The 27,164-nt window shown below is 36.5% G+C and overlaps 1 protein-coding gene across 17 annotated transcripts in view; it reads right to left on the bottom strand.

The window, feature by feature from the left end:
• Positions 1-27,164, bottom strand: part of NRCAM (neuronal cell adhesion molecule) — a 259,076-nt gene that overhangs the window by 179,563 nt on the left and 52,349 nt on the right. For all 17 annotated transcript variants that reach the window (XM_025041894.1, XM_025041901.1, XM_025041903.1 and 14 more), the window contains one exon: positions 22,925-23,078. The gene's annotated coding sequence lies outside the window, so the exon portion shown is untranslated. The remainder of the gene's footprint in view (positions 1-22,924; positions 23,079-27,164) is intronic.

Below are 27,164 nucleotides of genomic sequence, written 5' to 3'. Positions count from 1 at the left end.
ATTTTATACTCACAGTATTATAATTACTAGACTACTGATCCGCCCACAGACATATAAATTTTATGACATCAATTTATAATTCTTGATTATTTATATTAGTAAATTTATATATTTATCAAAATATTACATAGAATCAATTACTGATGTTTTCTTGAAATTGTAAAAGTATTTTTTAAAATATTGTCTTCTGAAAAGTCTTTGAAAGCATTTTCTTTCAAAAAATTAATACAATTTTAAATTGACTTAATGAAATTCTGTCCCTAAAGAAATATCAAGAGATGATATTAGCTCATTATGTTTCTCTTCTTCAAATAGTTTTTGTTCTCAAATAGTTTCTTAGTTATTTGTTCATACCATTCTTGTAGGACTTGTTTTCTTTCCTGAATTTCGGGTAATTTTACTTATGGACAAGTTTTTCTTCCCTTAGTGGACTAAGAAGTCCTGAGAGCAAAACATTATTGTGCCTTACCTATATGTTTGTTAAAATGAATTATCCTTCATTGAATTTTCCACATCAATTAACTTATTTTATAAAATATTTGTTTGCTAATTAGCCTTAACATATAGACTCAAACTAAATTCTCCCTTTGAAACCATAATGCTTCAGGTTTTTAGGAAACCAAAAATTTTGTATAGGGTATATAATTTTTTAAGTGTTGAAGGTGACCTTTGACATTATTTGGAGAAAATGTTATCTGATAAAAAAATATCAATCTTACTTGATAATTTTATAGTAATGATAACCAAGGCCCTTTTTTAAGAATTAACAGACTAAGATTGAAAAATTCACTCTAGCTATCTGAAAATATTTAGAAACAGAATCATTCAATCTGGTGGGGCTGCTGATTTATTTTCTAGACTTGATGAGGAATTCAATTATATTTCTCTATATCTTACCATTATTTTTCTAACATAATGTTATCCTAAGTGCCTCAAAGACATGATGCAATGCATGCAAATAATTCCTGGAAAGGAATTCAGTATAGTACTATATTCTTGGAAAGGCTCCAACCTTGAGCCAACGTTTCTCAAAGTTCCAAGTTAAAGCTGTCCTAGATAATCTGGGCTTGGAGTACATTATTGTGCACTTGGAGGGCTTTTTTTCATCTCACTATGTCAAGTCTCTCAGAGCACTCAGAAATAAAATCAGAGAATCAGGCAGCAGACAATATTTTCACGTGTGGCATAAAGACTCCTGTTGTTTTCCGGTCCTACTATAAAAATATCATATCCAAAGATAATAGGCATGGATGTCAAAGAAAAAATATTTTGATAAGAGTGACTAAAAAACATAAGAAGGATTTTTTTTTTGTCGAAACTTTCTAGGACAATACGTTAGCAATAATAATGTCCCTTCTAAAGACATTAATTAAACCATAGCTTTTTCAGATAGCCAAACATTTCATTCACTAGCCCCCTTTTACTTGATATTAAAATAAATAAATCTATGTGCTACAAAGTAGCAGCAAAAGTAGAATGGATAAAAGTCCAACATTTGCTGTATCTATTTCTGTAACACATCTCCCACATTACAAATACAAGTTAAAGCTTCAAGACTGTGGTTAATTTTATATCTAGTCAAGACGGCAGTCCACCCACGTTTCCAAGCTTAAAATATAACATCTTTCATAACTACTTCTTCACACCTTACAAAATTCGTATATGCTTGCAATCATACTAATGATGTTTCTCCAACCAGCTTCTGCTTATATCAGCCTCCAAAGTTTCCTTGGTTTTTATGCACTGATGTAAACTGAATTTACTTCTTAAAAAACTAAGAAATCTGTCATAGACTATATAGATTTGCATGAGATAGAATTATAGAACTTCCTACTGCTTCCTATAAAGATTAAATTTTTTTCAGATTAAAAACAAAATTAAAACCAAGGATAATTCAGATTTACTTCTTTTTGCACACTCTGAGGCCTTAAGTTATGAGAATTAATTTTACCTAGATGTTAGTCACTAGACCTATTGGTCATAAAAATGCCTTAGTGGAACGGTGCGGGTAAGAAGGCAATAAAGAAAGGGGAAAACTGGGCTAAGATGTATTTCCTAGGACATTCTTTGAGAAAGTGGGAACAGGAGATTTCTTGTTTTAGTTCCTGATCAGCAACACCCCCTCCCCTATTCTGCCACTATACCTACTATGCGGGGGAAGGGAGGAAACAGGAGGGGATTAAAAGGTCTTTGGCCCTCCCTAGATTTCTCCACAGTGGCCTACATGAGTAATATCCTCAGGATCCTTGGCGGGTAAAATTTGAAGCAAGAGCCCCAGATAGGCCTTGGGCCTGAGCCTCATGCCCTGGCTCAATTTACTAGAGCCTTCTGCTTTAGTTTATCAGCACAAGCCCAGCTTTTCACAATAGAGTAAAACTTTCTTCAAATGCCTTTGTTTCTGGTGCCGATATAGCCCTTGGGAATCTCACAGGATGCCAAGGCTATATGTAAGCATTCCCACATGCCAGACATAAACTATCTAATAGCTCTCTGGTCCCTATTATAATCAAGGAAAATAAGAATATGCTCTTCTGCAAAGTGATATATGCAATCAACAGGCACAAAGACCACATGGCCAGCCAGGGCGCAGAGGGCATACTAATGCACATGAGTGTCTCTAGGGCTTTCCTTGGAGAAATATATTTCCTTTGTAGGTTCAAGGAAACTTGATGCTATAAAAGCATTCTCAAAAGTTTGGAGTAGGTAAACAATTTTTGTAAATTATTAATAACTATTTACTGAACATCTTTGGGTATAAGGCACTACAATGGCCACTGGGGATATACAGAAAAAAAAAAAAAGCAAAGGCTTTCAGGGCAAGGAAACAACCATACAGACAAAAGCATTTAAAATCACAGTTTAAATGTGTCAAGCAGTCTCACTCTTTAAAGGAACTTGCTAATGAATTTTCTGGGAAAATGTAAAAAATTCTCTTCAAAAAGAGACCCAAGTACACTGGTATGAACAGAACCTCTGCACTGGGCTACAGACCTGATCAGAGGACATGGAAGCTGCTGCCGCTTCTTACTTTCGATTACAGACCCACATTTGTATGAAGTACAGCTGCTCCTCCCATATGGGTTGATGCTAAAGCACTGGGGTCAGTAAGATGAAAGTGACAAATGAAAATCATTTATGGTTGCCAGCATGCTGGTGTTGTACCAGCAATCCTGCACTAGGCAGGCAAAGGAGACACCGAGTATGCAACTGCCTCATCCATAGGTATAACAGATTGCCCTAGATAATAACAGGAGGGGCAAGACCTGTGAACTAAAAAGCTACTGGTTACTACCAGGATGTAGTTGGGTAGGCCGCATGCATTTGGACTTGAGGTGTTTGAATGATAACTTACTAAGTTACTGTGGGAGTGGGGGATGTTTAATGATGTTACACGTGAAGTGTCATGGCAACCATATTTATTCTAAATGGGGAATAGATTTAAGCTCAATTTTTTTTCAAGCTTATAATTCTATTTGCCAAGCATGTTTTAAAATGTCCTTCCCATCAATAAAGAGTGCAAAAGAACAGTGATGCAAGCAGAGAAGAACACAACCATCAAACAGAATTAAGAAATAATACATCCAGACCAGAGAGAGAGAATTTGCTTCATATATAGCTATTTTCTAAAGCAAGGAGCCAGTATTTTGCCATGCACATTAAAGTAAAGGAAAGCCTCCTGTTGAGATAATCTGATACTCAGCATTTACATGCTATTCTTGAAAAGTGTGTAAGTTAAGAGTAAACTATAATTCACTAGTTACTCAATGATTATTAATTAGGACTCTGGAGAAGTAAGCAGTCCAGCAGAACAAGCCCATGTGGAACATGTAGGACTTGCAGGAGAATCCAGTCTGAGCCAGACTTTAGTCACAACCACTAAAGGTTATCAACAGCCCTTGATGAGGAAGAACTGATAATTGATCAAAATCTAACATGTATATTTGGAGTTTTTTGCAAATAGTTAGGTATAGTGTATCACTCCAATTGCGAAATTATCATCTCATAACATCCCAAGAAAAGAACCTCAGAGTTTAATGCAGGGCAAGAGGAAGGCTCTGCCCTGCATTAAACAGAGTATTGTGATCAGTGCTCTGTTCCCAACATGGGCAACAGCAGGACGTCTGAATTTATGATGGAGCACTCTCTTAATGAGTCTCATTTTTATTGGAGTTTGTTCAAATTAGAACAGATACTAAGCATATAGAGAAAAACAATGTATCCAAACTATCAATGAGATTTCAGTTCAACAAACCTCTCTTGAGCTATGTGTAGGATGCTCTGCCAAACACTGGGATTACACAAATGAAACAAATTCCTCTTTCCAAATACAAGGTAAGCCTATAAGCAAAAAGATGCCATGAAATGTAGTAGGTGCCACAATAACTGCAAAACTCAGAACATAGGGGTCAATGATTAGGGAGAGGTCAAAGAAGGTATCTGAGAATCCCAGAAGGGCAGAAATAATGAATTTTTGCTCAGCAGCACTCATCGGCAGGAGATATCTTCTTCCTATTTTATTCCTTAGTGATTACCAAGAATGACAACTCTGCAACTTTAGATATCAAATATTTATTGAGAGTCAGCTCACGGACTGTGTAGATGACAGGAATTAAATGTTTTATCTCTAATACAACCTGTCTGAAAGCTAAAAGGCAGGGAACCTTGCCACACAGCCTAGACTGCCTGTCTTGGTAAGTATAGCTCATTTTCAGTAGTGATAAAAAAAAAAAAGGCCTCTTTTTTTTAAAACTAAGGTGCCCTTAGCTAGTGGTGCACATAGCTACTTATGCACCTATCTCCTCCTGGTGGACCATGAACTACTGGAAGCAAGTGACAATACATGACACATAGACAGCACTCAATATCTGATTACTGAATGAATGAATGAATGAATGACTCTATATCTAAAGCACCAATCTCTCCCTGCAGAAACATCAATGCCAATCTTCAAAATCCTTCAAGGGAAGATTTATCGCAATTTCTTTTAAGAAGAAAGATGTTCTTCCATGTGATTCATCTAAGTGAAAGACTAATATTAGAACATTTACTTGTTGTATGATCTCTGAATGTTTAAAACTACTTAGAAAAAGCCTGTAAATAGAAGAATCATAGTCTTGAAGACTCTCATTAAGTCACCAGTTTTCTCTATGCTAAGATAAGCAATTCCTACCAAAAAAAAAAAAAAAAGGCACAAATGATAAATAAAGGGACAGCTGTCTCTCTGGAGACATTTCAAACTTGCTAATCAAACCATAGTTTATTTTGAGTCCTATGTTGACATCAGACGTACATCAAAATAAGAATATCAAAATTAGTTAATCCTATAAATATCATTATGCTTAATAGATTCTTCATTCCACTATCCTCCAAACACATTTTCTATTTCATTTGGTATGCATAAATGTGAAGTTTAACAAATGTCATCTGTCCAGTCTCTTGTAGAAGAAATAATGAGAACTGAAATGGCTAAAGGGCAAAAGAAATAAGAAGAGGAGAAAACATACCTGAAAGCTTCTGAGAAATTACTAATAAACCCAGGAACACTTAGAATTGGCTGTTTAACCAGAGATATTGTAGATGGCTAGTCCGATTTCGATCATAAATTGACATGGTATCAAACATTCCAGTGATTCACAGCTACACTGGGATGAACATTTGTTGGTGTTTGGTTGCCTCATGCCCATGCCTTTTTATCTCTAATTTATTTATTTCAACTTTGGATATAATCTGGAGGGACTCTGAATCCAGTTCCCTACTATCCCGAGTCCTGGGGCAGCTATGTAACCCCAGTCTAATGGATCTGCCTTGGATTCGAATCCCAAGCAGAGCACTTAAAAGACTGAAATGACTGAGCTTTATCCATTTGATCACTGTCACCCTCACCAGATTGTTCCTACTTTCTGCTCTCTGAAGGTGACCTGGTTTCTGCTCATATTCAAGTCTGGTCATTGAGTCATCCTGCAACTTCTGTGCTCCCCTAGTGACCTTCCAACAAACTGCCTTTCCTTTAAGTCAGTCAAGGGTGGGTGTTGTTATATACAGGATAGGTGTGGGTTGCGCCACTTGCTGCCCTCCTGAGAAAGGGTGAGTGCAAAGTGCTTCTGATGGAGAGACAGGCACCTATTCTCTTGTCACTATAATACTTTCTGGGAGCCTGCACCTACCAATGAGAATACGTAAACCACACTGGGGAGCTCCTCCCTCATTCTCCTTTCCTACTTTCTTCTTCTACCTTGTTCCCAGTTAAGGTCCAGTTAAAGATGAATGGTAGGCAAAATCCATATTGGGAAGCTGGTGAAATGACCATCCCAATTTCTTTCTATAACTGTCTAAAATCCTAGCAAAAATCAATAGTTACATAAAAACTATTGTTGAGCAATTCTTTCTAAAATAATGTGACTAGGAACTCTCACAAGTGATAGTTTATAGACCATCTTACTAGTACTGGAAACAGTTAATAAAACAACATTAATGGAAAGTAATTATGTATAAACATATATAATATGTAAACACATATATAAAAACATATATATATAGTTATAGACTGTAAACATATCTTCATACGATATTGTCAAAGCAGAAAATTTGAGCATCAGGAAGCTCCTAGCCAGGACACACAAAAAAACTACTTAGCAAACAAAACAAATCCAGAGCAGCGGTAGCACTTTCACACTTGGGAACCTGATTTATGAATAGACAGTCTTATGAATAGAAAGGCATATGAAAAGAATAATTAAAAGATGTCAGAGACGAGTGTCAACAAACCGAGCTATAAATATCCTCAATGAGAATTTTCCTTGGGAAATTATTAATTTGAGAGTGGATAAATCAGTTAAGAATGGGAAATATCAAAATTAAGAAAGTGGAGATAATATTTCAGAAACTAAAGCAAACCCAGGAGTTTCACAATATTATCATGACCTTACTATCAATCCTAGAGACTCAAGAAATCGGAAAGGCTTTCAGATGGATGACAATACTGCTACCCTTCGGCCACCCCAGACCAAGAGTACTATCCTCTCTCATTATTTGCCAACATCAGAGAAAGATTGTTTCCAATATTTTTGAGAATTGGTAGCATTTTAAATGTTCAGAATCTCCATTTCCAGCAATATAGCGACTATGCATTCTGAAATCCAAGTAAACACCAAAATATTCTAAAGTATAAAAGACATGTTTGTAAAAGAATAGCTGCTATAAGTAAGTAAAAGGAAAATAGCAGAGGATAACAGTAAAGTGAAAACACTAATTAAAAAAGGTTAAGCCAGAACTGAAATCAGTAGTTACTTTAAGGGTATTTTTCCATTGCCCATTTCTGAGACGGCAGGAGGAGGAGGAAGTGTCAAGCATGTAAGTCAGGCTTGTATCAGGAAAGAAGTCAGAATAGAGGCAACTGCTTGAATCTTGAATCCCCAAAAGCTATGCCCTTGATGAAGCAGAAAAAAACTTCACCCTATAAAGAGAGATGGCCAAGAAACTGTTCCCCTTGACTTTGATATTGAGTGAAGGATAAAAAAGTCTCCTGACAATATGTAATCAGAAGCCACTACATATCCCTTTTGGATTTTAGTTCCTGATTTACATTCTCTGAATAACCCTCCAAAGCCAACAAATTAATTTAAACCAGTCCTGTTTCCCTTAGAAAAGACTGCACAGAATTCCCACAGATTAAGTTCCAACAAATATGATTTCACAATAAAAAAATTAGATTACATGAAAAAGCAAGATACCAGGAGTACGAGTCAGCAAAAGAACACATCACACAACCTGCCAAGACTTCATATGTTGGAATTAATAGAATCAAAATATAAATTGCATGCCATTAAAAAAGATTAAAGAGAGAATTTAATACATAAGCAAAGAAAAAGAGACTATGAAAAAATGAAGCTGATTTGAAAAAGAACCAAATAGAACTGCCTGAAATAAAAAATATAATGACTTAAGTAAAAAAAAATATTGGATGGGTCAACTAGCTAATGAGACACAGGTACAAATACGGAATTAAAGAACTGGAATCCAAATCTGGGAAAATGAGCAGACTGCAACAGAAATAAAAAATAAATAAATGAGAGAAAATATTTTTGAAAGATTAAGCAGCATGAAAGATAAAAATAAAGGAATAATAACACATACAATAAGAATTCTAGAAAGAGCTAATAGAGAGAGTGAGAGAGAAACAATATGTAAAGAAATAATGTCTAACAGTTTTCCTGAATTGATGTAACACACAAACTCCCAGACTCAGGAAGCAGAATAAATAACAAGCAGGATTTTAAAAAAACAAAACAAAACTGCACAAAAATAGACTCCTAGACACAGAATACAATGAAACTTTGGAATTGCAAAGGCAAAGAGAAAATCTCAAGAGTAGCAAGACAAAGTCATAGCAGCAATTAAGAGAAGAAAGAAATTAAAAAGGAAGGGGTAGGAGAAAGAAGGAATAGAAAATGGAAGATGTGTTACTGAAAAGAATGGAGAAGAGGGAGTAAAAGGGATAAAAACAGCTGAAACCAGAATGGTGCTAATTAACAACCAGGAAAGGCAGACTTTCCTTAGGAATGAATACCAACAGCAGCCTGAGGCCCCTTGCGAGGTCGGGGGCTGCATCTGAAATTCCAGCATTAAGCCTGAAGGACTAATGTGGATCCAGAGAGGTAGTACCTGGACTCCTGACAGAAGCAAATTAAAATCTTCCTTAAGATAGGCTGCAGGATTCCCAGATATTCAGTCCATTCTATTACAATCTTATAAATAATACTACCAAACACTTAGGGGAACAAGCCAATGCGAAGGAAAGCCAGTAGAACAACAACATATCTAGAGGCCCGAGAACTTCATATGTTACAATGATCAGATACTAATGAGAATTGTTATATCTGAAATAGCTTTAAAAATAAATATGGTAATAAAATCACAAAGGAACATACAATGGAATATTATTCAGCCTAGAAAAGCAAGGAAATTCTGACACATGCGACAACATGGATAAACCTCGAGGACACTTTGCCAAGCGAAATAAGTCAGTCATAAGACAGATACTGTATGATTCCACTTATCGAAGTACCCAGGGTAGTTAAATTAATAGAGATAAAAAGTAGAGTGGTGGTTGCCAGAGGCTGGGAGAAGTGGAGTTGTTTAAAGTTATGGGCCCCAGGCCTGTCTGGTCCCAGGGTTGGTGGTGATCCAGGCTCGCAGCTAGGAAGAGGACCCCAGATCTAGTATGTTACATTAAATGCTGTAGTGCACCTGCGCCTAGCTTATGTAAGAATGATTCAGCTTGTTGTATCATGTACGTGTGGCAGAATGCTACTATTGTTCTCTGGCATATATAAAGCCCACGCAGTTCTCTAACGCTGAAGCGCACTCCCCACAATAAAATTGGTGCCTGCCATTTCACATTCATGTCGGCTCCTCGAGAGTTCTTTCAATTGGGTGTCTCACCACCGAAACCTTCCCTTCTTGATCAGCTCAGAGCTGACAAAAGGATATAGAGTTTCAGTTTCACAAGAGGAAAAGAGTTCTAGAGATGGGTTGCACAACAATGTGAATGTAGTTAACTGAACTGTACACTTAGAAATGGTTAAGATGGTAAATTTTTTGTTATGTGTATTTTACCACAATTAATTTTTTTTAATCACAAAGAATACAATGTTATAAAAGTGACCATGGAGATTTATAAAATAAGAAATGAAACTTCCATAAATGAAAAATAAAAAATAAAAAATAAAACCATTTAACTTAAATTTTTAAAAAACTCAACATGATAAACATCATATTAGATATGGCTAAAGACAGTATTATTAAAAAGAAAACAGAGCTAAACAAATGATCTTAGAATATCACAAGCAGAAGGAAAACAAAAAAGAGAGGTTAAATGATAGAAAATAAATTGAGATCTAAGTAAGTCTACTTAGAGTTTCAATGGAGGAAAGTCAATGTTCAAAGAAGTAATAGCTACAGTTTTCCCAGATTTGATGGAAGACATGAATTCATGACATAGGAACCATGATATATACCAAGAACGATGAATAATAAGAAATACCACCCAGTATATTATAATGCATACCATTTATACAGAGCAAAAGTTAAATTACCTACTGACTTTTCATCTCTTTTACACCTGGTTTAAGTAACTATATACCAATACAACTGTTTTGGAAAGTAATTCTCCATTATCTAGTGAAGTCAAAGATACACATACACCTCTACCCAGCAAATAGACTCCTTAAAAAAACAAAAAGCAAAAGAACAGCAGCAACAAACTTTGCACATGTGCACTAAGAGACATGTACAAGAATGCTCATAGCAGCACTGCTTGTAATCATACAAAATTTTAAGACAGACCAAGGGATAAAAAATTGTGATATATACTATGGGCATTGAAAAAATTACCTTGAAGAGACCTCATTAACATAATGTTAAGTAAAAATTGGTATAACATTAATTATACGAGGTATAAAATATGTAAAGTAAAACAATGATTTAGGATAAGATTTACCTCTGGAAGAGAAGAAGGTATGATCAAGAAATAAAACACAAGCAAAATAATAATGTTAGATTTCCTATATTGGTTGTGTTTGTTATTCTTTTTACCTTATGTATACGTTATAGCCATTTTAAAAAGGAATAACAGCTAACAGTTTACTATTTAATTCTAACAATAACCCTATGAATGACATAAGTAGCATTTTACCCCCATTTTATACATGGGAAAACTGAGGCACAGAAAGATTAAGCAACTTTCCTAAGGTTGCAGTCTAGCAAATGACAGAACCAAGACAAGAATCTAGGCAATGAGTTTCTACAGTAAATGCTCTTGAACATTAAGTTATTCTCCCTCTCTTTTGTATGTGTGTAATATTTCATTCTAAAAATAAAAAGAAAGAATTGAAAAGGAGAAAAATGCTTGGTATAAAGCCCCAAGGTCTAATGCCATTTAAAATGTTTTGCAACAAATGCTGTGTGTGTATCTATATATGTATGTGAATGTAACGATACATATCAAAAATTAATAATCATTTTACCTGTATTATTTTATTCTCTTCATAGTCTTCTTCATTTCCTAAATTATCTGTGGGGAATATGTATTATTTTTATACTCAGGGGAAAAAATCAACATTATTTAAAAATACTCCTGTCCTTGGCATTTTTTTTTTAATCACATATCCTAAATCATGTGGTAAATTGCACAGGAAGTCTAATTATATCTTGCCTGGCAAATAACAGACAACTATAAGTGTTACTGGGTTCCAAAAAAAGGCCTTCATTTTGTATCCAAAGATAAAGTGTTTTAAATTTCAGCAAAAAATTTTTAAGAGGCTCGTAAAGAGCTGCTTCAGGCTGGTCTTAACCTGCACCTGTGTGCCTCTGGGGCAATTGCACCCCTACCCAAGGCAGAAAGGTTCCTGGGGGAGTTCTCTGTCCACAGCCACCCCACTGAATAAAAAGTGACTCAGAGTGAATTTTATGCAACAATTAAACAGACTCACAATACAAAGAGATTAGCTGCCTGGCTAGCAAATTTAGAAAAGCAGTCTTTTTCTAAATGACAACTGCTAATTGTGTGGTGCTGAGCCACAGGGCCACTTAAGAGGTACATGTGATTTGTTTTCCAGAAGAGGAGAAAGGAAGGAACAGATTTCTGCAAAGCAGAGCTTTCTTAAATGTGGGAAAAGTCTTTACAGACAGATAATGGCAGAGAGTTCGGTAGTATTATCCAATAAAGAAAACACTAACTAAAAGGGCAATCCACAGAAATACTGGGTCAATCCTCTGATATCTAAGTGATAGCACACGGCCTCAGGTTTAAGTGAGGCCAAGAACGGGCGGCCTCCATTCCAAGTAGCCCAGGTCTATAAACATTTAATCTACCAAGATAAAAAGCATATTGACTCTCTAAAGTAATTACTCCAAAATTACTCTAATACTATACAGAATAACCAGAAGGGCACTGAAGAACACTTACTTTTCAAAGACATCCTTCACTTATTAGCTTTGTGAACTGGAGCAAGTTGCTAACTTTTCCTAAACTTTGGTTCCTGGATTGTAATATGGATATAACACCTGCCTCACAGTGTCCTTGTGAAGATATGGTGGAACAGTGGATAAACTGCCTAGCACATAGCCCCTGTAGGTGCTCTGGAAATAGTCCTTGTATTTACTCACTTGTCCCATTTACTCACCCACCGAACCATGAGCCCCGCCTGCCACGCATGCACACACGTGCGTGCGCACACACGCGCGCGCGCACACACACACACACAGGCTGTGCCTTCTTAAAATGATGTAGCCTGGGAAAACAGTCTTCAAAGTCACTCCTGATTGGCTTAAGACCTCAAAATCAAGAGTAACAACTCAAATGTATTTAAGTAAGAACTGGGAGTTATTTTTCACTTTAGATTTCATTTAAAAACAACAAATTACAAAATAGTAGCTAGAAAGGGAACCTGCTAATGAATATTTATGAAGTGTACTAACTAGAAATAAAAACAAAAGCTGCTTTTTCTTTTCTAGTTAAAATGAAAACAAATGAGACATGGAGGAGGCAGTGGGAGAACCAAAATGAAACTTCATTTCAGGGATGAAGACAAGGAGGTAGAAGTTTGGAGGTAGAAGTTTGATATAACACATAGCTGGGACTGGGTGATGTGTGATCCCTAAGAACGCTAATGAACACAGCTCCCAGGGACTTTAATGGAGTTCCTCTTGAACATCCAAGGGCAGTCATTTGGCTCACAGTGAATAGATCTAACTCTTGGCTTCCTAGCCAAAGAATATTGAGAAATTTAAATAAAAATGAAGAACAAGAGGTTGAAAAATGTTTCTTCCTAATGAAGTACAGTCTCATACTTCATCAACTTCAGTTTTTGCCAAAGACAACCATATGTCATACTTGGGCCTATAACCTGGTGAAATATAATGCATAAAGACTGAAATTTCTTAGTTATTTTATGTTGGGTATGTGTGCTTGAATTTTACTTCTGAGTTTCACTGAAGATTGAGCAAGGCAAGTGAATTTCTTATTCTGAAAAATGAGCATCATCCCAACATATCACTAAGAGAGTTTGGAAGTGGTACATATGGTTCAAGAGCAGGTTGATGAATAGGAAACAAATGGTTCAAGGGCACAAGCTGGCCTACAAAAGGAAAGCTTTTGCTTCCATGTGAGTTTGAAGTTTTAAAAGTGGACTAGAATGTATAAACTTTTAAAAGCCTACAAGTAACAAAAAATCTATCACATCTTCTAGAGACTTCTTCAAAGGGAAGAGAGATTTGACAGAGGCATTCTTTCTGATGACAGCGACAGAATAAAAATAAAACTTTTTCATATTTGTACCTCAGAGGCTTAGATTGTCCATAAATTACAGTACTTCTCCAACTTTAAAGTGCACATGAATCCCTGGGCATCTTGTTAAAATGCAGATTCTGGTTAAGCAGGTCTGGAGTGTAGCCTGAGCTTCTGCATTTTTAATAAGAGCCCAGGTGATACCCGTGCTGCTGGTCTATAGACCACACTTTTAGTAACATGGATAAGAACACTAAAATAGAAGCTAGAAGATCTAAGTTTTAATGCCTGCTGTTGGTTTAACACGTTAGGACTTGGGACATGTCCACAAGCTCAATTTTCTTATTTGACAGATACTAGTTTGCCCATGGGTCATTGTGAAGCTAAAATTAAATAACATGTAAAAATGCTTTGGAACATTGAAAAAACAAAGAATTGCAGTATTATCACAGTTGTTTAAAAAATATCATAAATGTTAAAAGAAAAGGTCAAAGTAAGAAGCAGAATTAGGTTTGAAACCTATATTATATACCTGATCTTAGGTAAGTACTTCGAGCTTCAATGTGTTGCAATTTAAGTTAACATGAGAACGAGTTCACTTTTATTTCCACCCATGTCACTGAAATTTATTTTCAAAATATATTTATCTTACTATCTCAGTGCATATATTACACTGAAAATTTACATTTTGGGACGATTCAAGCACCTGTATTTCCCTAGGTAAGTGGTAGTCACTGTCACTTCTGTAGTACTCCCTGATGTCCCCAGAGGGCGATAATATGCACACAAAGTCCACATAACACCATTGTCAACTGGATAAAATGTAATGTAGACTAGTATAAATGCCCAAACACTTGAGATAATTCCCGAGATAGATCAATATGAACTAGAATAATCAAGGAAGGCTTGTGGAGGAGGATAGTATATTCTGAGGTGTGCTCAAAAAAGAAGGGAATGGCTTAGGTAGCTTAGAGTAAGGGCAAAGACAATGCTGAGCAAAATCAGAGAGGGGACTCAACTGGATGAGTGGTTTATGAGAGCATACACAGTGTCAAGCACTGTATATGATAACCAGACCAAGATAATTTTGTGTTAGAATGCTGAGGCCAACTCAACTCACGTGGCAATAAGAGAATACCAAGGTAAGGATTGTGTATGTTTTTCCTCATGAGATAGAGCCATTTGAAGAGTTTTAGCTTGGCAGTAACAGAAAGAATAAAACTAGGTATTTTAATAAGATGTATTGGGGAGAATATTGAAAATATAGGAATCACTAAGAATACCTTTAAAACTCATTTTTCAAGCAGTGGATACATTTAATTAAGTGAAATCTTAAACAAAACCTCTGTCTATTGATGTATGTATGTATGTTAAAATTTTTTTTAAATTAGAGCAGAGCTGCTTTAGGTCAAAGTGTCATGGGGCCCCCAGGCTGGACCCTCAGAGGTCGAACCCTCAGGTCTGCTGGGTTTCTTTTCAAAGAAGGTACTATAGCATGATGAGCATCTAAGATAGGAAGCTGGAACTAGAAATTCAAAGGAAACCTATACAGACATAGTTTTATGAGAGAACAGATCATTTCATGGCTGTGATAGAACCAGAGCCAGGCATTTTGGCTGCCAGTACAGTGCTCTTTCACCTACACCATTCTGTTTCTGCCAGTTACTACATGACAAGACATACTAAGGAGAAAATGCAAGATTCAATATACTTATTAGTAATTTAGAAACTTCTTAGTGACTTCCTCTTATCTTCTGACACTGAGGTCTTAAAAGAGCATTTAGTTTAAAACCTAGTCCCATATCCATTTTTTAATCTTATTTCTAAGCAATTAATTGATTGAAAAAGATGTTCTCCAAAGTTCCAGACTTCTTGCTGTTGTTCTAAAGCCTTCATAGTGATTTAAGACTCATGAGTATTTTAACAATGTCATCCCAAGATCTGAGTCTCAAAAGAATTTATGTTGGGTACAAATAAATGGCCCAGGATGGTAGGCTTTAATTTATTTTTATACAGAATATAAAAAGATGATATACAATATGATTGGAAATTATGATAATATCAGATTTTAAAATGCACAGGAAGACACTTATTCAGTGAAACAGATTTGTTATACAATCAGAAAACCACATACAAGGTGCATATGGACATTTTCAAAGATACGCTAACAAATTCAGCTATAAAGAAAATGGATGTGAATAAATAGTAGTTATTGTCTTCCATTCGCAAAACAGAACATATGTGTTTGAGTTTCTCAGAAGCATCAGTTCTAAAATCTAAAAATCACAGAATCACAGAGTTCAGAGTTCTCCATAAATTCTCTGGTCAGTGATTCAGGAATTAATGTTGTCTTTTATTTTTCTGAAGATTTTAAAGATTGTATATTCTACAAGCTCTTTCCTGTTTTATTATCCAAGGGTAGAAGAACCCCCTTGGTACAAGTCCAACTATCTTCCTCCTTAAATTTATGTCAATTCTCTTTTGTTTTGTCCTCCGTGAACATGGACAAACCATGTCCAATAGCTTCACCCCGACCCCCACAAAGACTTTCACTCACTCGAAGACATAAGGCAAGTTATGCCTCAACCTTCCAACCCTAAACAATTCCAGATCCCTTTACTTTTACTCACTGGAACTCTTTCCATCTCTTTAACCACTTTAGGTTTCCTTTGGAACCCAGCCCAAATTCTCCACATACTTTATAAAAGGGGACTAACAATGTAGAAAAACTATTTAAATTTGCAGGTGACACATCTTTTATTAACTTCCCTACTCTACTAAAATAAATGTTGCAATAAAAATAAGATTAAAATGCATTCTGTATTGTAACCAATTGGTCGGGACCAGTGTAGTAGTTATGGGTTATCTGTAGGTAATTACTGGTAATTACAATAAAAGGTATAATTTAATGAGTTCTGTGTGCTAGGCACTGAATACTTTGCTATCGAACGCTGACAACAACTCTAAGAGGTTAAGTATCACTACCCCCATTTTTTTACTGGAAGTGCCTAGGCTAGGTTTTAGAGACCTTGATTATGATTCCAGAGCCAGCACCTATTACAGTGCTATAAAGATACATAAGCACAGACTCACACATGCACACATGGCATGGTTCATGTATGGTGGCTGTGCATGTCAGGTTTCCCTAGAACCAGACTCTGGGATAAGGACTTACATGCAGGAATTTTACTGGTGAGGGCTCTTGGGTTCAACATGTGTGGGAGAGTGAACAAAGCTGGACAGGGCAGTTGGAGAAGCTGGGCTGTGGTACAGTCACAACAAAAGCACCAGCCAACCCTATAGGTCCTACAGAGTTGTCCTGAATTGGGGTATTGTTCTCAAATAGACAAGTCATTGAACATACACTGCTGCCCTGGGGCAGGTAGTATAACTTTGAATAAGGCAGCTCTCTTTAGCTGAAGGCTGAGAGCAGTCCAGTCGCCAGAAGGAGGGACTCAGCTATGACCTCTTAGTTGTTGACGCTCTCAGAAGCTGGAGGAAGAGTGTTTTAGTCCTCAAGAGGGCAAGGGATCTAGGTGGCACTTCACAACTCAACTAAGGTGACTCTATTTTCTGATCTCCAACTTAGGATATGGTTCTGTATATGTGTTTATGGGTTTGTAAATTACAGAAATCACGTAGCTTTAATTAATGCCAAAGAAATCAAAGAGGTAAGATCGAGAAGGTAAGAACTGCAAATACTGCTTTGATTTATGTGTAGGAAATGAAGACTATCTACCTCACCTTTCAGTCTCTTTTCACCTGTTTCTCTTGTTCTCTGTCTTTGTCCCTTTTCTGTCACATTCTCTGATACACACACATACACTAATATGATGACCTAAACGAAATATGAAAACTGTGATAGCAAAGACGGGAAAGAAGAAAAGGGAATAATTTGAAATACTGGTAACAGATAATTATTACTCAAGTAGACACTGTCATTTTTGAATAATTTTGTTTATGGTAATATACATATCCTCTAAATGAAAGATGTTACAAGAATGAATAAACTCTATTAGCAGTTCTGCATCCTCAATAATTTATTTTATCCTCAATCTTTCCTTACAGATTTTATTTTCTAAACCATATTAAGAAGACATAATTGTCTCAGGATGGTTCTTGTGTAATTAAAAAAACAGCACAAATACTATACTGTTTTGTATACAATAGTATACAAATATTATTGATTATGTATACAATAGTATACAAATATTATTGAATATTATTGAGGAAGTTTTATTTGGTTTTCTATTTTATAATGAGAATGATCAACATGTTTTTTAAAGTTTAAAATCAAAATTATTTATTATTTATTGTTATCTATTTATCAACTATGTAGAAGCTTTTAAAAAGCAAGAAAGGCAACAATTAGTGAGAATAGTTTATTAGGGCATGAATTTGAAATAGATCCCAGGGGATAAAGAACTCAGCTCATATTATGGGAAAATGTGGAGTTATTAATTCATATTATGCTACCTTGCTATTCTATTAACAAATGCAAAAATAAGTTCTCTAGTCACCATTCTCATTTTAGCAATGAGCAGCAAGATATTAGTGCAGAAGCTAGAGTTCAAAAGTTAATAATAAACCTGAATCAAGAATAATTTTGAAAGTACTCAAACAATAAAAGGCAGTGGAGACTGACAATTCAAATTTAGCAGGACATCATCTGATTAGGAATCCATTGTCATTGTCCTCTGCCAAAAATGGTCCACAAATTGCTGATGCAGTCTATGACCTCTACAGTAGGATTGAATTTGTGTCAAAAGTTGGTGGCTCAGCACTTCCTCTCCCCTTTCTTTTTAAAATCCTACACTATAGAAGGGCATAGCGTAACACATTTTACTGTTAAATATGATTTCAGCCTGCTGGAAGGCTGCCCATTCAAAAATGTCATCCTGAAAACCCGCCTATGGCTTCTACTTTCTATGAGTGTCCCCCAAATAACCCTCTTCCAGCAGAATTTTGTGCTCTAACCACAGGATAGGAGGGCAGTCTTGAATACTTTTAAGTAGCAACTCCAGAGCCAACGTAAACTCTATCCATTGCTTTGTTGCATAATGGTACTTGTAACCCTCACTGTGGAATCTGAGCAGCCACCTAATACCATTGCATTCTATACTTTGCCAGCAGTAAGATGGTTCAGAAGAAGGCCCCACCACCAACTCAAACAAAAGTGGTGAAAGCTGACTTGTCCTTTACTAGCCATCATACCATCTTATGTTCACTGACTGCAGCAGCTTCCATATGTCTGCATCCCTGTTCAGCTCGTCATTCTGCCCAATGCAGCCAAGCTATGCAGAGGGCAAACATGTTAGACAATGTCTCCCCACAGCTCTCTTACCCCTTACCAAGTGAAAGACGGCTTACCTGCTTCCCACACCCATGATATACTGTTTCCACAGCCACTTACATTAACATAAACTGTCAAGGGTCTCACATTTTGCAGACATCATATTCATATGTGTCTATCACACAGAGAATATGAGTGAGACAAGAAAAGAGACACAGAGACAGAGACAGAAGAGTCAGAAAAAGAGCTCCTCACCCCACAAAAAAAGAAAGAAAGAAAGAAAGAAAGAAAGAAAGAAAGAAAGAAAGAAAGAAAGAAAGAAAGAAAGAAAGAAAGAAAGAAAAAAGAAGGAAGGAAAGAAGGGAGGGAGGGACGGATGGACGGACGGACGGACGAACGAACGAAAGAACTTGAATGGCTGTGAGATATTTAAAATTTACCCAGAGGGGAGGGAGGGAGGAAGGAAGAAAAAAGAGACCAAAACAGGCAAAACAGGGAAACATATTTCTTATGTCTTGAACAGAAACAAGTGGAAACTCCTTTTATTATTGGCAGCTATCAGGCTGAGTGAATCATGTTTTATACACGTACCTTGACGATGTAAGCCCACTGGTTTCACGGCAATGACTGACCATTCTGTGAACTTCAAAGAACAACTCATTGTCCTTGAGATCACCTACAACTTGCATGTATGTACCATTCTAAGTTACACCAACTCAGCATTTCCATAAATTTCTATACATAAAATTCGCAGGGTATCACAATGTATTTGACCAAATGAGAAATAGCTTATTCTTAAAAGTGTTGGTTTTATAATTGATGAGTGTCTTTTTTTAGGTGTGAAAGTTATCTTTTATGTAAAAAGAGGAAAAAAAACTGAAAAAAAATTGGATGTTTCAGGAAACTGGGTCATACAGCCAGTACTTGCATCGTTAGTAAATGTGCCTACTACACTGTTATCGAAAGTATTTACTAGAGCAGGGGTCCCCAATCCCTGGGCCGTGAACCCAATGAACCATAAGGTCTGTTAGGAACCAGGACGCACAGCAGGAGGTGAGCAACCAAAGCTTTATCCGTATTTGCAGCCATGCTCTAGTGCTAGCATCACCACCTCAGCTCCATCTCAGATCATCGGGCATTAGATTCTCATTAGAGCCTGGGTCCCAGGTGCCAAAAAGGTTGGGGACTGCTGTTAGGGGAAAACTATCTTGATAATAGATGTTGAGATGATTATTCTTTTTCAACTAAATTTTAAACATAGGTGGTTGTGATCCTCTCTCAAGCCTTTATTTTAGTAATGGAACTGGTATAGGTAAATAAAAAATGCCGAAAACAAAATCTATGTTAAAATTTTTAAACTTATAAAAATTAAAAATAATAAAGCCTTAATCAGAGTCTAAAGTATTAATACAAAATCTGTTTGTTGAACATAGAGTGACTAGCCAAAGGAAATGCCATCAGTGCTAACTAATTTACTTAATTAAATTTCCTATTTTAAGACATACAGATAACTTCACAGTCTAATAAAGATTTGGAATAAGAGAGGAAACATGATTTAGTGAAAAAGGCAAAATGAGTTTCAACAGACCAGGGCTCTGGCTCCATCTCTTAGCATTAAGTAAGTTACTTAATTTTGCTTCACATTAATTCTCTTGTGAATAAAAATGAAAGTGACAGATTAGTTGATCTTTCATTTCAAATTTCTGGAAAGATGTAGTGAAGTGGACTATCAAAAGGGTACATTTTGTAATTTCCTAATAGGTCTTAAGGAAAAAAGTCAGTAAGCCAATTAAGGCCTTAGTAATCTAATAAAATTCACTCAAAATAGTACTATTGTAAGTATTATTTGAATTTAAAATTTTTACCCATGATATTCCCTCAAAGAAGGCTCTGAGTAATGTATTTCAAGTCTAACTTGAGTGGACTTGATCTCAAACAGTGCGGCCTCTGTTGCAACAGAAGCCCTTCATGACGTTCTGGGTTAATGTTGAGAAGACTCAAAACAGGGGACCCTGGCACCACCCCACTGAAGAATGCAAGAAAGATCCTGCTCAGTCTACTATAAGCAATGCTCAAATCCTGGACAAAGCAATGAAAGTGAAAAATTGACAAGAAACCATGATTTATACAGAAAAAGAACTATATACTTTGGAAAGCAAAGTACTTTTCTAAAATAATTTCTATAACTACTGTGAATTAAAAGGAGAATGGCAATGGCTTATAACTCCTCTAAATTTTAAGGCTTACCTTGCGTTTTTTAAAACACTGCTTTAAATTTCCTTTCAAGAAACTAAAAAAGTCATCACATTTGTCTCTAGGAAAAATCATAATTCATTATGCCAAGAAAGTAAGACTAACAAGTATGTACACAAATAAAATGGTAGGTAATATCAAAATGAAATGGAAATCCAGTTGTGTTTTAAGTATATGAATGAATAATACTGAAAGCTTAAGTACAAAATCAAATTTGTATTTTAAAAAGAGATTTTAAATATTACCTATAACTCCTAAATCAATGTTTCCAGCCCTAAACCCTCTGCCAATCTCCAGACTTATACTTCTAGCTGCCTGGTGGACATTTCTACCTAAATGTCCCTTATGTACCTCAAAGTCCTCTTCTCCCCAAGAATAAGTCCTCTTTCCTTCAAAATTTCCTTTACATCTTCATGCTCTCAGTCACCCAAATCGGATACCTGAGAATCCCAAGCCCTAACATTTTCTCACTTCCAATGCCCAAACTATCATCAAATCCAGCACATTCTGGCTCTTTCACATTTCTCTCTTTCTCTATTCCTCACTGCTTCTACTCTAACTTTAGCCCTCCCATCTCTTCACCAGATAGTTTATAAAACAAATGTTCCTTCAATCTTGCTCACTTCCAGCTCTTTCTCTACAGTCTCTCCAGGGTAACACTCCTAAAATGCCAATGACTGACAGCTTAAAACCCCTCAGTGTGCACGCATGTGTGCATGCACGAATGCATGCATGTACATACACACACACACACACACCCCCCATGCCTAGAACAACTTATTCTTTCTGCATGTGAGTTTCATACCCCTATCCCACCACTCTTGTCTGTAGCGTCCTCCTCCACTCCACCCTGCTCTTTACCAAGCCGACTCTTAGTCACCTCTCAAGGAGCATGTCAGGGGCCACCTCCTCCAGAAAGGCTGCATTTACACACACAATCTTCTGGCTACAGGCTGCATTTGACACCTTTTCCATTCCTTAATGCACTCTCAACATCTTTTTATCATAGTCAAGTTGGTCATGTTTAGTTGTGTCTGTCTCTTGCATTTGATAGATATTCCTTGAAGATGAGGACTTATCTCCTTTGCTTCTTGAGATCCTAGCAAAATTTATTGAATCAAATTAAAAATGAATCAAACTATGGAGAAAAACAGATTGGAGGGTATGAGAGTATTTTGGAGGATTATAAATGTTAAGAAATAATTTTTCTTATTTATACAAATAATATTTCATGGTCTAAAAGTGCTTTCACATAAGTTATATTGTTTGATACTAGAAAGCAGGATAAGGTAGATATGAAGCCTGACAGAGACTCTAAATACAGTAGACTCCCCCGCCACATATATTTATTCATAGTTTTGCTTTCCATGGATTCAGTTACCTACAGTTAACCAGGTCCAAAAATATTAAATGAAAGTTCCAGAAATAAACAATTCATAAGTTTTAAGTTTTGCTTGGTTCTCGGTAGCATGATGAAATCTCATGCCATCCTGATCCATCTTACCCAGGACATGAATTATCACTTTGTCCAGTGTATCCATGCCCGTTAGCCACTTAGCAGCCACCTTGGCTATTAGATCTACTTTCGTGGTATCACAGTGCTTGTATTCAAGTAACCCTTATATTACTTAATAATGGCTCCAAAACACAAGAGTGTGATACTGGCAATTTGAATATGCCAAAAAGAAGCCTTAAAGTAGTATCTGCAGTTTCAGGCATCCACTGGGGGTCTTGGAACATATCTCCTGTAGATAAGGGGGAGACTACTATCATGAGAAATTTCTCTAAGGAGAGAAATGTTACTGATTTTTTTGAAGGAAGGGGTGAGATTCTGTGTGTGTGTGTTCAAATAAGTCTTCATAGAGCAGAGCTATAATTTCAAATATATTCCTGTTTGGTCAAAATAGCCAACTGATTTCCTTCATAACTACTAAAAAAATTCTCCTAGAAAAGAAAAACTATTGATTCTTTATAGAGAATCTGCAATAATCTATTCTTCTATTTACCCTTTCCTAAGAAGTATATTTTGGAAGACAGAACAGCTAATTTAGATTTCTAAAAACAAAGAGAGAAACTGATTGGCTCTCACTTACAGAGGATCCACTGGGCCAGGAGTTTCCCGAACAGTTCTCTGGTTTTTGCAGCCGTGTCCTTTTCTCAGGATGATGCCAACAGCTGAGAGCAGCTTTGGTCAAAGTCTTCAGCACACAGGGGAGGGGGTCTTGAAGAAGAATATCACAAAGATTCCTGTAAAGTAATAAACACAGTGAAATTGTTTGGGGTTAGTTAATGCTATTAACCGGAGATTTCGTTCTATTATCCTACTACAATTGACAAGAACTTAATATATATTAAAGTCCATGATTAATTTGAACCAAGCATTACTGTTCTTAAGGACATCAATATCTAAGAAACTTTAAGTAATTTAATGGCAACAGGTAATGAAAAAAGGTAACATAATCCTAATTACATTTTGGTATAGGATAGAAGTCTGAATGACCCCTAAATAGCAGGAAACAACTGTGCACACAAATCAAAAAGGAAAACAGGTACTTGATTTCATTCTACTCTCGTACTTCATGGGAATACACCATGCTTTATAATCACATCAACACAGGCTGCAGCTGGGAAGAATCTAATACAGACTGAAAAGAACAAACAATGAAGAACTAAGTATTTGATCAAGGCTGACAATGTCAAAGAGGAACTCAGCAATGCAATTACATTTTAGAAGTGGCTTTGAAGATGCTGAAAAAAGGCATCTGGGAATAAGAAAAACAAGCATAAGGTTAGGGTAGAACTACACAGAAAGAAACCTTAATTAAACAGAAACCAACAGAAGGACTTGAACAGTGTGTTTCATACATTCCTTTCATGAGAAAGGGTGAAAAAGTGTTCAGAAAGCCTCTTTGAAACCAGAACTTGAGGTCGTTCTGTAGTGAGAAGAGGAAGTCGGAAGATCTAGACCTGTCTCACTACTCATAGTCTGACCTTGGGCTTGCTAAGTGCTTCTCAACCTTGTAGGCACATTAGCACCACTGGGAGAGCTTTTAAACAATACTGATGGCTTGGCCCCATCTAGGGGCCATCTAAACCCCAAAACAATTCAATCAGAATTTCAGATGGGATGGAGCCCAAACATAGACCATTTGTCAAAAGAAAGTCAGAGATGTTGTAAGACATTTTGTCTAACTGTAATATTGTCTTCTCTACACATTTTGCACCTGGTAACTCAAGTTTGTTTTACGACAAATTCAATTTAAATTAACAGTATCCAAAATTTTTAAACCCTATAAAATTAAATAGTTCCCCAGTTTTCAAGAGGAGGGAACCAAGGCTTTGGGAAGATACAGTGACTTATGCAAGGTCCAAGCAAATTCCAGGACAGAATCAAGATCACGAACTGGAGCTGTACATAACTCTATTTCAGACTTGGCCAGGTATGATCGGCAGCAGTGGGGCCACACCGGTGACTAGGGACTCATGCCATGACTCTCTGGGCAGAGACGAACATAACTTCAGGGTTCCCACCCCTTAAGGAATAATAAAGATAAAAAATGATCCTAGTAGCTAATTTATTAAGCACTTCATATATGAGCCAGACACTGCGCTAAGAAGTGTTTTAATCCTTACGAGAACCCTCTGACCTAAGGGCTATTATCATCCCCAGTTTATAAAACAGGAAACTGAAGCCAAGAGAGTTTAGTCTTGTCTTCAAAATGGTGGACTAGAATTTTAACAAAGCTGTTCTCTCTCCTAACTATGCACTGCCTTGAGGGAATGCAGCTAACAGGCAGCTGGAGGGAAAGCTACTCTGCCCTTTTATCTGCTTTGTCTTCTTTTGTCACAATGCATCCTCACAGTGGAAAGTAAAACGAAATATCCTGAAGTCTTCCCAGTGCTTTCAGATTTTCTCAGATTATAAAACTAATTTATGTTGTTTGGGTGAGGACTGACATTTTATTGAATGATTTTAATTTTCCCTTCACCACACACACACACACACACACACACACACACACACACACACACACACACACACACTACCAAAGTAGTAGAGTTTGAATGCTGAGATTTAATTACACTATTTTGGAGACTTCAGCTCAGGCAACTATTTGAAGAGTCATCACTGAAATCTGCCCTAAATGATTGAGTCCATTATGACATATGAGTTTAAAAGCCTAACCGAAATATCTGAAACATCATTTACAATTCATTTGGAAAAAATTTACCAAACATTCTTAGACTCATCTCCAATCAGCTTAGAGAAGCATCCTTGCTGCAGTTTGCTGCTACATTACATTTACATTCTGTAAATCTTTCCTCTCTTTGAAGCATCATTATTGACTATAATAAAATCTAATTTATAAATATTCCACATATGAAATATATTTTATTTAAGAGGTTAATGCAAAAGCATTACTGTTTCTGACACCTTAGGCATGTCCTACTTATGCTGTGGCAGAATTATCTTCATGGCTCATTTTAATAATAATGTGAAAAGATGGTTTTCATTAGACACTCCTGGGAAGAAATAAAAGAATGATTAAAAAAAAACACAGTTTTGGCAATTGGAATAGGCCTGTAAGGTCATCTTATTAAACAATCTTTCTGCCTATGGCCTATTCCATTTTTAGAGAACTCTGTATGGAGTTGACTCTCTCTTGGTCCCAATTCTGGCCCTTTGAGACATACAGATTCACATTCTAGTGTGAACTTCCTCAACCACAGCCCACTGTTCTGAAAAGTAGTGCCAAACTACTGTTTCAGCAGAGGCGGCCTCTGATAGGACCTAAATGTCAGGGTGAGTGCTGACTCAAGGGCATCCCACAGAGTCTGGATGATGACCCATGAGGTAACTTTGTGTAAAGATCTCTGCTTAGAAAAGAGAAGATCATCAGACAATTCAATTAAACAGGCTCTCTCTGGGATTTGTGCTGAACATCAGGAGTTACAGGAGAATGTGCTGAAGAGCAGAAGTAAGCAGAAAGGCCAGAAGAGAGATCACAAGGGAGAAGAGTCAGTCCCTGAAGTTGCCTCATAACTCTCCACCAATAATTTTCTGATAACCCTGATAACATCCCACTTTCCAGAGACCCAGACAGGGATGCTGTGTGGTAACTCCTTCTTCCTTAGGGTGCTCTGAGTGAATCTCTGTTCTCTATAGCCCCAAATGTTGCTTATAGCTGAATATCGGCTTGACAATATCTCCCTTATCTTTTTGTAGGTATTTTTGTTAGAACTTAGTGAAGGCTTTATTTTCACCCCATTAATATTTTACCTTTCTAGAATGGGGTTCATTATTCCAACCTGCTCAAAACTTTTGGCTTCTCAATTCTGCCCTTCCAAAATATTTGTTATGCCTTTCACCTTCATGTTATCTACAAATTAGATAAGCGTGCCATCTACAATGATGTTCATACTATGATAAGAACATTGAATTAAACACTATCTCAGAGAGCAAATGGTAGCATAAAAATAGTGAAAAAAACAGATAGTTAATAAATAAAAATGAATATATTTAGTGTCAAAGTCATTACTTAAAATTACTAATTACCAGTTCTCCAAATTGATTGCAAATCATCCTGAAGATATAAATAGCTACATAAACTGATACGACCAAGCAATTCATTTCCTGGATAAAGGTTTTAACATTTACTTGGTAGAGCTTGTGAAACCCAGAAGAATTGGGTTCCAGCATCATTAGAGAAAATTGGGCCATAGTAGAGATAATTGGCAACATGAACTTTGTGGTGAAAGTAATTACTTGTGCAGCAGACCAAGAAGTTATGTTTGAAAAACATATTGCAAAAACAGAGCCAAGGTAGCTTCATCCTTCCCTGAGGCAATCATGGAAATTAGCAGAATCTGTCATTTTAGGTCATCTGGTATACTTCTGCCAAAGTGAAATCATTCTCCAGAGATCTCAAACGCTTTGTCTAATTTAGCTTTCAGTAAGCCTCATGGTATCTCTTCTTATAGTAAAAAGCCCCACACTGAAGAGCTTTTTAAATTCTCATGTCTGCTTTTCTTAGTTTTTCTGTCTCTACCATTATTGTCGGGCTATCAAACTCCAATTTCTTATGGTGGTCAGTGTGTCTGCCTGGAGCAACTAAACCCATTCTCACTGCTTCTAATTATATACTTCTGATTCTCCTAGGGCTGATTTGTGTGAAGCAGACTGGAAAGCTTCAGAGGCAAGCCCTCATGGGCCAGTCTACAAAGAAAGCATGTGACTGTGTGTGTAGATTTCACTCCATCTCTGCTGCCCATACAGAGGCCTATTTGGCTTGCTTCTTTCTTCTCTGCTGTGTTGAATTATTAAACTGTTCA

This window comes from Pteropus alecto, unplaced genomic scaffold, assembly GCF_000325575.1.
Source record: "Pteropus alecto unplaced genomic scaffold, ASM32557v1 scaffold109, whole genome shotgun sequence".
Lineage (NCBI taxonomy): Eukaryota > Metazoa > Chordata > Mammalia > Chiroptera > Pteropodidae > Pteropus > Pteropus alecto.
Note: the sequence above shows the minus strand (reverse complement) of the source record. Positions and strands in the feature narration are given on the sequence as shown.